An 11,149-nucleotide genomic window follows, 5' to 3' on the forward strand; every position below is an offset into this window, starting at 1 on the left:
CCTGAGGAGGCAGAGCCCCTGATGAACATGGCCTTGGGGAGTCCCTTGATTAGCATGCCCTTGGGGAGCTGTTGCCGGTGTTGGCCAGTTACGGTCACCACCAGTTATAAAATCACCTATCAGTTCCCCAGGGAATCAATTCCTGAGTTCCATACTCCACACAGAAAGCAAGTCAGCCACCTCATGAAAATCAGGGCCAATTATATTACCAGTCATTCTGTTCTTCCTCTTCTGGTGCTGGCATAATAAACCCACTATAATAGAAATCATGCTGTCTCTTTAAAGTAAATTTATATTTCTCTGCTCTCTTCTACTGTGGTATGATTTTATAATTTAAGTATGAGAAGATAATTTTATTTCTTCTATTTCCAACTATTTAAGAAGTGCCCTGTCATCACCCCTGTGTGCAGACTATAGTTCAGTATCCCTGCAGATGTGTATGTGAGAGAAGGAGCTGGCAGGAGATAATTTTGGAGAAAGAATCAGACACTAATTTTTGAACGAGTTTAGAGTTTATTTATTCAGTAGGCAATGGGATGCCTTTGAAAGATTTTAAGTAAAGGATAAAGGGATAAATCCAGATACATGATTTTGAAAGCTAATTACCATGGCTTGGAGGGCTGAGGCTAGAGGAGGTGATCAAGAGGAGCTCAGTGGTCCAGCTGAGGGCCTGAAGGGGTGATTGGATAAAAGGGGAGAGGGCAGATTTGAAACATGTATTCCAGGAAAAATGGTCAACTTCTATAACTAATAAGTTACAGGGTCTAAAAAGGAAGGAGAGTTCTAACTGAACTGGGTTAGATCCTGTCCAGTCTTATCTCAGCTTCTACAGCTTGTCACTCAGTAAAAACTAAAAAGACTTGGAGAAGTCCCAGGACTGCAAAGAAATGAGCAATTTGGCTTTATAAAATAGGACATAGAAGGGATGTTAGAGGTAAGTATTTGTTGCGATATCAAGATAGAATAAAGAACCATCAAAAAAGGAGCCAAAGTCACATATTTTCTAAGGCTTTAGCTGAAAATGTTTTCATGGCTTTGAAATATAGCCCCCACATCTTAAGTATAAAAGTTTCAGAAATGATTGGAAGAGAGCATTTTGAGGGTGACTTTTAAAATGTTTTATAATTCCTAACCCTACTCTTTTATCACTACCACTAAAGAGGGCAATATGTTAAATGTAACAAGATAAATAAAAATGTATAGACATACAAAAAAATGAAATATGTGTAAAAGCTAAGAGATAAGCAAGCTAACTGTAATTGGCAAAGCAAAGGAGAAATTACTGAGTTGAGAATGAGTCATCATTTCACTCCCAGGATTTGCCAGGACAAAGGATGTGAGTGCTTCCTGTGGGCAGGATGTGGACCACACAAAAAAGAAAGCTGGTGTGAGGCTGACCAGAGACAAATTATAACATTTGAGGGGCTTGAAAAGCTTTTGTATTTAGAAGAAAGGAGGCAGCAGGAACTAAGTGTGTGAATTAAGAGCATGAATTTGTCAAAGCAACCAAAATGAATAAAATAAAATAGAGGAAAGCAGTGACAATAAAGTGATGATAGATGGCAACTTCAATAGGCTTAGGAGGACAAAAAGATCTCACTCTAAGGGAACCGTTAACAATGACACAGCTTCCTATGCCTATTGCCCTACTTTTTCTCTTCACAGACAACCCTGTCTTAAAAGAGTTGCTGGTAGTTACTACTCCTACTAATTTATCTATAAATCTCTCCTCAACTCATTCTGATCAGACTTTATCCTCTGCACCATTCTACTGAAAGAGCACTGATGAAGGCCGTTAATGTATGTGCTGATGGAGGTGACTAATAATATGCTGCTGCTGCTGCTAAGTCGCTTCAGTCGTGTCCGACTCTGTGCGACCCCATAGACGGCAGCCCACCAGGGCCTGCCGTCCCTGGGATTCTCCAGGCAAGAACACTGGAGTGGGTTGCCATTTTCTTCTCCAATGCGCGAAAGTGAAAAGTGAAAGTGAAGTCGCTCAGTCGTGTCCAACTCTTAGCGACCCCATGGACTGCAGCCTACCAGGCTCCTCAGCCCATGGGATTTTCCAGGCAAGAGTACTGGAGTCGGGTGTCATTGCTTTCTCCGGACTAATAATATGGATGTTGCCAAAACCAAGGATTACTTTTCTGGCCTTTCTTATTTGAACTTTCACTGGCCTTCGACACAGATGACTATTGCTTTCCTCTCTTGGCTCCTATGATCACATTCTCTTCTGTTTATTTCCCCTATCTCACTGGTTCCTCCTTCTAAGTCTTCCTTATGGTACCTACTTCCTCTACTTGAAATATAAATGTAGGAGTATATCCAGGATTTGTTCTTAGCTCTTTATTCTTAGAGCTATTCAAGATACTGCCTTGTACCTTGGTTTAGAAAGTCACATATGTGCTAATATTTTCTAAACTGTATCTAAAATATGAAGTTACCAAATAAATTACCTGATAGAGCTAGTTGGATGACAAATAGGCAAGTCAAGGTTATCATATCTAAATCATAACTTTGATTTACTTATGTTCCATCTGCTATCCACATAATTTTTTGCAACCTTCCCTGCCTTGGTTTAAAATCTAGCCAATATCCACCCAGTTCTTCAAGTTAAAAGTCAAGGACTAATTTTGATTAGTCCAACAGATTGCTCATTAAGTCCTCAGGCTTTTATATTTGAAATATTTCATAAATTCCTCTACTATTCACCAACTCAAGTACTATCCTCCTTGTCCAAAAACTTGGCAGTATTTTGGATGGATGACTGTAATAGCCTTATACATATGTGCAGGCCTTCCACAAGCAATTACCCACAAGACACTTCCCCATCACTCACTGTACAATACACACAGTTGAGAAATCATCATATCACATTGATTTTTTCTGACTACTCAGTCACAAATAACCACCCAGTTTTGTTTCTCTATACAGCTATTATATAGCCATCCACTTCAGGGATCCGGTCATGACAAAGGGGCTTGTGTAACTCAATGAAGATATGAGACATGCTATGCAGGACCACCCAAGATGGATGAATCATCTATCCATCTAACTCTAGTGAAGAGTTCTAACCAAATTTGGTCTTGTGGAGAAAGAAACGGCAATCCACTCCAATATTCTTGCCTGCAGGACCCCATTGATGAATTATAAGCTAAAATCGAGATTGGAATCAAGACCATCATACTTGCTTCCTGAGAAACCTGTATGCACCAGTTAGAACCAGACAAAGAACAATGGATTGGTTCCAAACTGGGAAAGGGGTACATCAAGAATATACATTGTCACCCTGCTTATTTAACTTATATGCAGAGTACATCATGCAAAATTCCAGGAAGGATGAAGCACAAACTGGAATCAAGATTGCTGGGAAAAATATAAGTAATATCAGATACACAGATGACACTATCCTAATGGTAGAAAGCAAAGAGGAACTAAAAGAGCCTCTTGAAGAAGGCTAAAGAGGAGAGTGAAAAAGCTGGCTTAAAACTCAACATTCAAAAAAGAAAGATCAAGGCATTCAGTCCCATCACTTCATGGCAAATAGATGGGGAAACAATAGAACCATTGAGAGACTTTATTTTCTTGGGCTGAAAAATCACTGCAGATGGTGACTGCAGCTGTGAAATTAAGACATTTGCTCCTTGGAAGAAAAGCTATGCCAAACTTAGACTGAATATTAAAAAGCAGAGACATCACTTTGCTGACAAAGGTCCATATAGTCAAAGCTATGGTTTTTCCAGTAGCCATGTAGGATGTGAGAGTTGGACCAGAAAGAGGGCTGAGCAGCAAAGAATTGATGCTTTTGAACTGTGGTGCTGGAGAAGACTCTAGAGACTCCCTTGGACAGCAATGAATCAAACCAGTCAATCCTAAAGGAAATGAACCCTGAATATTCATCGGAAGGACTGATGCTGAAGCTGAAGTTCCAATATTTTGGCCAACTGAGGCGATAAGCCAACTCACTAGAAAAGACTCTGATACTGGGAAGGATTGAAGGCAAAGGAGAAAGGTTGACAGCAGATGAGATGGTTGGATGGCATCACTGACTCAGCGGACATGAGTTTGAGCAAACTCGAGGGGATAGTGAAGGAAGGCAAACCTGGTGTGCTGCAGTCCATGGCGTCACAAAGAGTCAGACATGGCTTAGGGAATGAACAACAAATAGCCATTGTATTTCTTGTTTATTATTAGTAATTTTTCTTTTGGCTATTTATTCTTTCCACCCAGGATAACTGATTAAAACAACAGTTATATTAATAGTAATAACTTACAATGGAAAATAATGTAAAAAAGAATATATATCTAAATATATATTCATTTCTATATATTTTCTTTTTACATATATTTATATAAAACTTAATCACTTTGTTATGTACCTGAAAGTAACACAGCATTGGAAATCAACTATACGTCAATAGAAATTTTTATAAAAGTAATTATATTTTGTCCCCCCTGACTAGAACAATATGTGAAGCACAGTAAATATCCAATAAATATATGTTGAATAAATGAAAGATGGATAAATAGTAGGGAAATGGGTAGTTTGAAGAGGATTAATGGCTATTTCAAAAATATTAATATTTCAAGATTTGATATTTGAAAAGGAGAGAAGAAAACAATAATGTGGAAGTTTAAGAAGGAGGTAAGGTTAAAAAAAATAAAAAAGCTTTTTTGCTGGTTTTAAAGAATGAGAAGAACTGAATGCATGTGAAGTCTTTACCCAAGAATAAAAAGTTTATAAAAATAATAAATAAATAAAATAATGAAAAATAAAGAATGAAACATGATTCTAAAATAATCAAGAACTACTGGATCAGAGCTGCAGCTTCTTATTGAAGGATCAGTCTCAGAAAAGAGAAAGTGCAGAAGCTTCTGTCCTTCTTCCTCTCTTCCTTCCCACTTTCTTTAATTTCCCTCTCTTAACCTTTCTTTCTTCTTCTTCTTCTTTTTTAATTGCTTTCATCTCTCCTCTACAACTATTGTTTTAGCAAGTCTATAGTATCAGGTGCTGTAAAAGAGGGGGTTTAATCTGAATAAAAACAAAAAGTGAGATCTGATTGTAGATAAGAAGAAAGAAAATGCCTTCATGCCAAGGAAATTAGCAGCAGCATCCCTAATGGGTTTATTACAGCTATTCTATTACAGCTACTCTATTAGTCACAAATAACCTAATGGACTCTGGGTGATGTCAGTAGAAAATGACTGTGTTAAAATTGTGGATATTGGGGATATCTCAGAGAACCTGCAAGAAGGCGCCAGCTATATGGCACAAGCAGAGCAAGGCAGAGTCAAGACAACATGAGAGACAACATCACCGATGCCTGGTGGCCACTTCTGCAACTGGCATTGCCTCTAGTCATCCATTGGTTACTGGACTCCAGTACTCTGAACTGTTCGTCATCACACCATTAGACTCTCTACTCCACTGCAGGGACCATAAAAAACTCTTCGTCGACCCTTCCTGTCACTTCACTCCCTTAAGAATCAATAGAGTCATCTGACAGGTTATGCTCAGGTCACATAGAACCTGAGGGGAAGGAACTATCCAACTTCTTTTGAGCTAGAATAAGTGACAGTGTATCTGTCTCTTGTATTCCTTTGGATCCCAACACACATGAGTATAAGTCCTGGTTACCCTCAAAGTCAAATATTCACTGGAAGCAATTTTTAAAAAGGGGAGCTGTATGATGCAGAAATGACACTGGCTCCCTGGGCTCTCGTTCACACCTCTGCCTCGAACCACTACGTGACGTTGTATAAATCAGCCATAGTCTCCAGGCCATTGTTCACTTGTCTGAAAAACATGGCTGTTGTTTTCACATTTGCTAGCCCTTTCCAGTGCCAAGATGTAGCATGTAGCATCTCAGAGCTAAAGAAAAGGTCAGTAAACCCAGTCATATCAGTTTACAGAATTTTACCACTTATGACTCTTCTTGGAAAACCCGTAGGGAGCCAACATAAACCAGAATATCTTCACTAGGCATTACAAAGATAGAAAAATACAAATGAGAAATGGTAAAGGTCAGACATATATACCCTGGTCAGATAAACTGAAGTGAGACTCAGAAAAGGTGTCAACACTGAGGTTGTATTTATGCTCTTGAGAAAGAGGAAAAATATGCCGGGGGAACTAGATTTTCGTCTTAACAAACAGTTCAGCAGAAACAGGGAAAACGACAGAATATAAAAGGGAAGTTATGTCAAGTCAACACAAAAATCAGTTGGCAGTAACAGGCCTAATATAATTCAGGTTTCTGTTCACAGAGATGTCTCTACAGCTGGGAAGTTCAGAAAAGACTGGTCCAGACTGCAAATGATGCAGCCTCATCTTTGTGACACATTATCACCAATTGCCATTGAGGAAAGCATCAGGAACACAGAAAGTTCAGATGTCTAGTATGTTTTTAAAAATAAGTGTTAGGAAAATAGAAGAAGACAATGTACTAGTATTATTTTTAAGTCTCTGATCATTTAAGTAAATATACTGGAGAAGAAAGTTAAGTTAAACCTGAAAGGCTGAAGAAGGTGGCTTAAAGTTGTATCTGTTCATATACCTGAGAATACAATCAGTCACTGGTCAATAGACAAGTAAATTCAAATTGCTACCTTGGATTTACGTGAGATCTTACTGATATTTCTCGACATGAAAGATGCTGGTAATCAGGAAAGGATCTTTCTCTCTTTATACCAGCTCAGTTCAGTTCAGTCGCTCAGTCGAGCCCAGAGTTACAATGTGGGTTTCTCTACCAAATTTTGATTTGAGCTATCCAGAAATATCTTGAAAGAAATACCCTATTTTATCATTTTGTCTACAATTAATAACAGTATGAGTGTAGACACTTTAATTAGTATAAATGTTGTGAAAGGCAAATAGTCAATATTCATAAAATTGAAAAATGATCACACTGTTTGATCCAGCAACTCTATGCACAGGCATTACATCCATAGATACACTTGCAAAATTATGCTATAATGTATCTTTGACAATTTTTGTTATAACTTTTATGATAGCAAAAATATCTGGAAATAATGATAATTGACAGGAAAATGGTTAAATCAGTTATACACACTGATATATGCTCATTCGTGTCTGACTGTTTGCAACACCATGTACTATAGCCCGCCAGGCTCCCCTGTCCATGGGATTCTCCAGGTAAGAATACTAGAGTGGGTAGCCATTCCCTTCTCTAGGGATCTTCCTGACCCAGGAATCAAATCCAGGACTCCAGCATTGCACACAGATTCCTTACCATTTGAGCCACCAGGAAAGCCCCTCTACATTGATACAATATTCTGCAGCCATTAAATAAAATGAAATTGATGTATATGCAGTGACATGAGAAGACAATGTGTTTATTTAAATCAAGAAACATAACTGTGTATATCAAATTGTCACTAGATAATTTCTTACAAGGATATATGTGTGTCCATTCTGAAAGAATATGTAGGACACTATTAAAAGCAGTTACCTTGGTGAATCATATGTCCATGCATATAAAAATTTATTATAGTTGACTTATGGTATATGCATAGTGATTCAACATTTTTATAGACTATACACTATACAAAATTATTGTAAAATATTGACTATATTCCTTGTGCTATACATTACATCCTTGTCGCTTATTTATACTATAACTGGTAGTTTGTACTTTTTAATCCTATTCATCTCTTTCACCCCTTCCCTATTCCTTCCTCCTCTGTCAATCACTAGTTTGTTGTGACTTTAATTCCAAAGTGCTAACCACATACACATACATATTCATCTCATAAGGGATATCACAAACTTTTTCCCATAATTTTTGTTTATTGAGGGTAGAATAAGTGCTGAAAACACAACTTAATTATTAAATATCAGATAATACAAGAGCAAATCCAATTAATATCAGATCAGATCAGATCAGATCAGTCACTCAGTCATGTCCGACTCTTTGCGACCCCATGAATCACAGCACGCCAGGCCTCCCTGTCCATCACCAACTCCCAGAGTTCACTGAGACTCACATCCATCCAGTCAGTGATGCCATCCAGCCATCTCATCTTCTGTCGTCCCCTTCTCCTCTTGCCCCCAATCCCTCCCAGCATCAGAGTCTTTTCCAATGAGTCAACTCTTCGCATGAGGTGGCCAAAGTACTGGAGTTTCAGCTTTAGCATCATTCCTTCCAAAGAAATCCCAGGGCTGATCTCCTTCAGAATGGACTGGTTGGATCTCCTTGCAGTCCAAGGGACTCTCAAGAGTCTTCTACAACACCACAGTTTAAAAGCATCAATTCTTCGGCGCTCAGCCTTCTTCACAGTCCAATTCTCACATCCATACATGACCACAGGAAAAACCATAACCTTGACTAGACGAACCTTTGTTGGCAAAGTAATGTCTCTGCTTTTGAATATGCTATCTAGGTTGGTCATAACTTTCCTTCCAAGGAGTAAGCGTCTTTTAATTTCATGGCTGCAGTCACCATCTGCAGTGATTTTGGAGCCCAGAAAAATAAAGCCTGAAACTGTTTCCACTGTTTCCCCATCTATTTCCCATGAAGTGATGGGACCGGATGCCATGACCTTCATTTTCTGAGTGTTGAGCTTTAAGCCAACTTTTTCACTCTCCACTTTCACTTTCATCAAGAGGCTTTTTAGTTCCTCTTCACTTTCTGCCATAAGGGTGGTGTCATCTGCATATCTGAGGTTATTGATATTTCTCCCAGCAATCTTGATTCCAGCTTGTGTTTCTTCCAGTCCAGCATTTCTCATGATGTACTCTGCATATAAGTTAAATAAGCAGGGTGACAATATACAACCTTGACGGACTCCTTTTCCTATTTGGAACCAGTCTGTTGTTCCATGTCCAGTTCTAACTGTTGCTTCCTGACTTGCATACAAATTTCTCAAGAGGCAGATCAGGTGGTCCGGTATTCCCATATCTTTCAGAATTTCCCACAGTTTATTGTGATCCACACAGTCAAAGGCTTTGGCATAGTCAATAAAGCAGAGATAGATGTTTTTGTGGAACTCGCTTGCTTTTTCCACGATCCAGCGGATGTTGGCAATTTGATCTCTGGTTCCTCTGCCCTTTCTATATATCGTGTGGTATTTCTCTAATTGCTTCTACATGTGTACCATAAGTCCTTACAGGATTTCAACTTCTCCGACACCAGCAAGCTATATTTGGCCATGTTGGCAGCTTTATTAAGATAGCTGTTAGTGACGCTAAGAAAGTAAACTAATTTTCAACTGAGGCTGAAAACATCTGTTACACAGGCCATGTTGATAACTACACTAGTTGGATCATTTTGAATTCGAATATTCTAATTCGTCTAATGTCTAATTTGTCATTAGACGAACCATCAAAAAGTCAACTAGTTTGAGTGTATACCAACACAGTCACAGGTCTGACTGACATTTTTTTAGCGATGCCAGGATCTTATCTCTCTGGGAGATAATACTGATATTTATAGGAGATTTTAAAAATGCTCCAAACTTCTTTTTAAATGATCAAAAACATCATAAAACTGAGTAATACATCTATAAAAATATGCAGTCAGTTAAATTACTGGAAAATCTATAATAAATGGCTATTTCAGTTAAGATAATTTTGTTTCTAAAACACTTTCTGTTATATTTGAGTATCAAATCACAGTAAATGTGATACTGACTGTTGCATGTTGTCCTAAAATGATGCCAGGACTTCCTCGGCATTCCAGTGGTTAAGACTCTGCACTTCCACTGCACAGGTTCAATCCCTGGTAGGGCAAGTTCCAAGTACTGTGCAGTACAGTCAAAGTTTTTTTTTTTCCTTCAGTAAATGAAAATTTCTAAGTAGTACTCAGGAAGTTAGTTGGCTACAGACACAGTATTGAAAAAATATAACAGTTAATTCTGGGCCAGCACTAGCTTCTAGTCTTCCCAGCTTTGGAGAAGAGATGGGATGCTGAACTCTTCTTAAGATCCAAAAGCAAGATTTATATTTACATAGTAAGAGTGACTGAGACCTTCCCTTTCAGTATCAGACCACAGCGTCACCTCTATAAAATTCCTTTCCCTGTGTTCCTTTGCTGGACTGATTTCAGTACAAATCTGCTGGGAGGTAAGGATAAAATAGAAGGCACTTAATTGACCTGTGAGTGATCTGTCGGACTTCTAACTGACATGGTTGAGTTGACAGCTGTTTGTGTTTCATCAGTTGCCCAGAAAATCCGAGACAGAACTTCTGACACGTAAGCCCCTTTTTTCAGGTTTGCTAATTTCCCTATGATACTAAGGGAATATTTCACACAAAGATGGGTTCAATAAAGGACAGAAATGGTATAGACCTAACAGAAGCAGAAGATATTTAGAAGTGGCAAGAATACACAGAAGAACTGTACAAAAAATAGCTTCATGACCCAGATAATCATGATGGTGTGATCACTCACCTAGAGCCAGACATCCTGGAATGAGAAGTCAAGTGGGCCTTAGGAATTCTCACTACGAACAAAGCTAGTGGAGGTGATGAAATTCCAGTGGAGCTATTTCAAATCCTAAAAGACGATGCTGTGAAAGTGCTGCACTCAATATGCCAGCAAATTTGGAAAACTCAGCAGTGGCCACAGGACTGGAAAAGGTCAGTTTTCATTCCAATTCCAAAGAAAGGCAATGCCAAAGAATGTTCAAACTACCACACAATTGTACTCATCTCACACTCTAGAAAAGTAATGTTCCAAATTCTCCAAGCCAGGCTTCAACAATACGTGAACCATCAACTTCCAGATATTCAAACTGGTTTTAGAAAAGCCAGAGGAAGCAGACATCAAATTGCCAAAATCTGCTGGATCATCAAAAAAGCAAGAGGGTTCCAGAAAAACATCTATTTCTGCTTTATTGACTATGCCAAAGCCTTTGACTGTGTGGATCACAATAAACTGTGGAAAATTCTGAAAGAGATGGGAATACCAGACCACCTGACCTGCCTCTTGAGAAACCTATATGCAAATCAGGAAGCAACAGTTAGAACTGGACATAGAACAACAGACTAGTTCCAAATAGGAAAAGGAGTATGTCTAGGTTGTACATTGTCAGCCTGCTTATTTAACTTACATGCAGAGTACATCATGAGAAACCCTGGGCTGGAAGAAGCACAAACTGGAATCAAGATTGCCGGGAGAAATATCAA

Source organism: Bison bison, unplaced genomic scaffold (assembly GCF_000754665.1).
Source record: "Bison bison bison isolate TAMUID 2011002044 unplaced genomic scaffold, Bison_UMD1.0 scf7180017864530, whole genome shotgun sequence".
In the NCBI taxonomy this organism is placed as follows: Eukaryota; Metazoa; Chordata; class Mammalia; order Artiodactyla; family Bovidae; genus Bison; species Bison bison.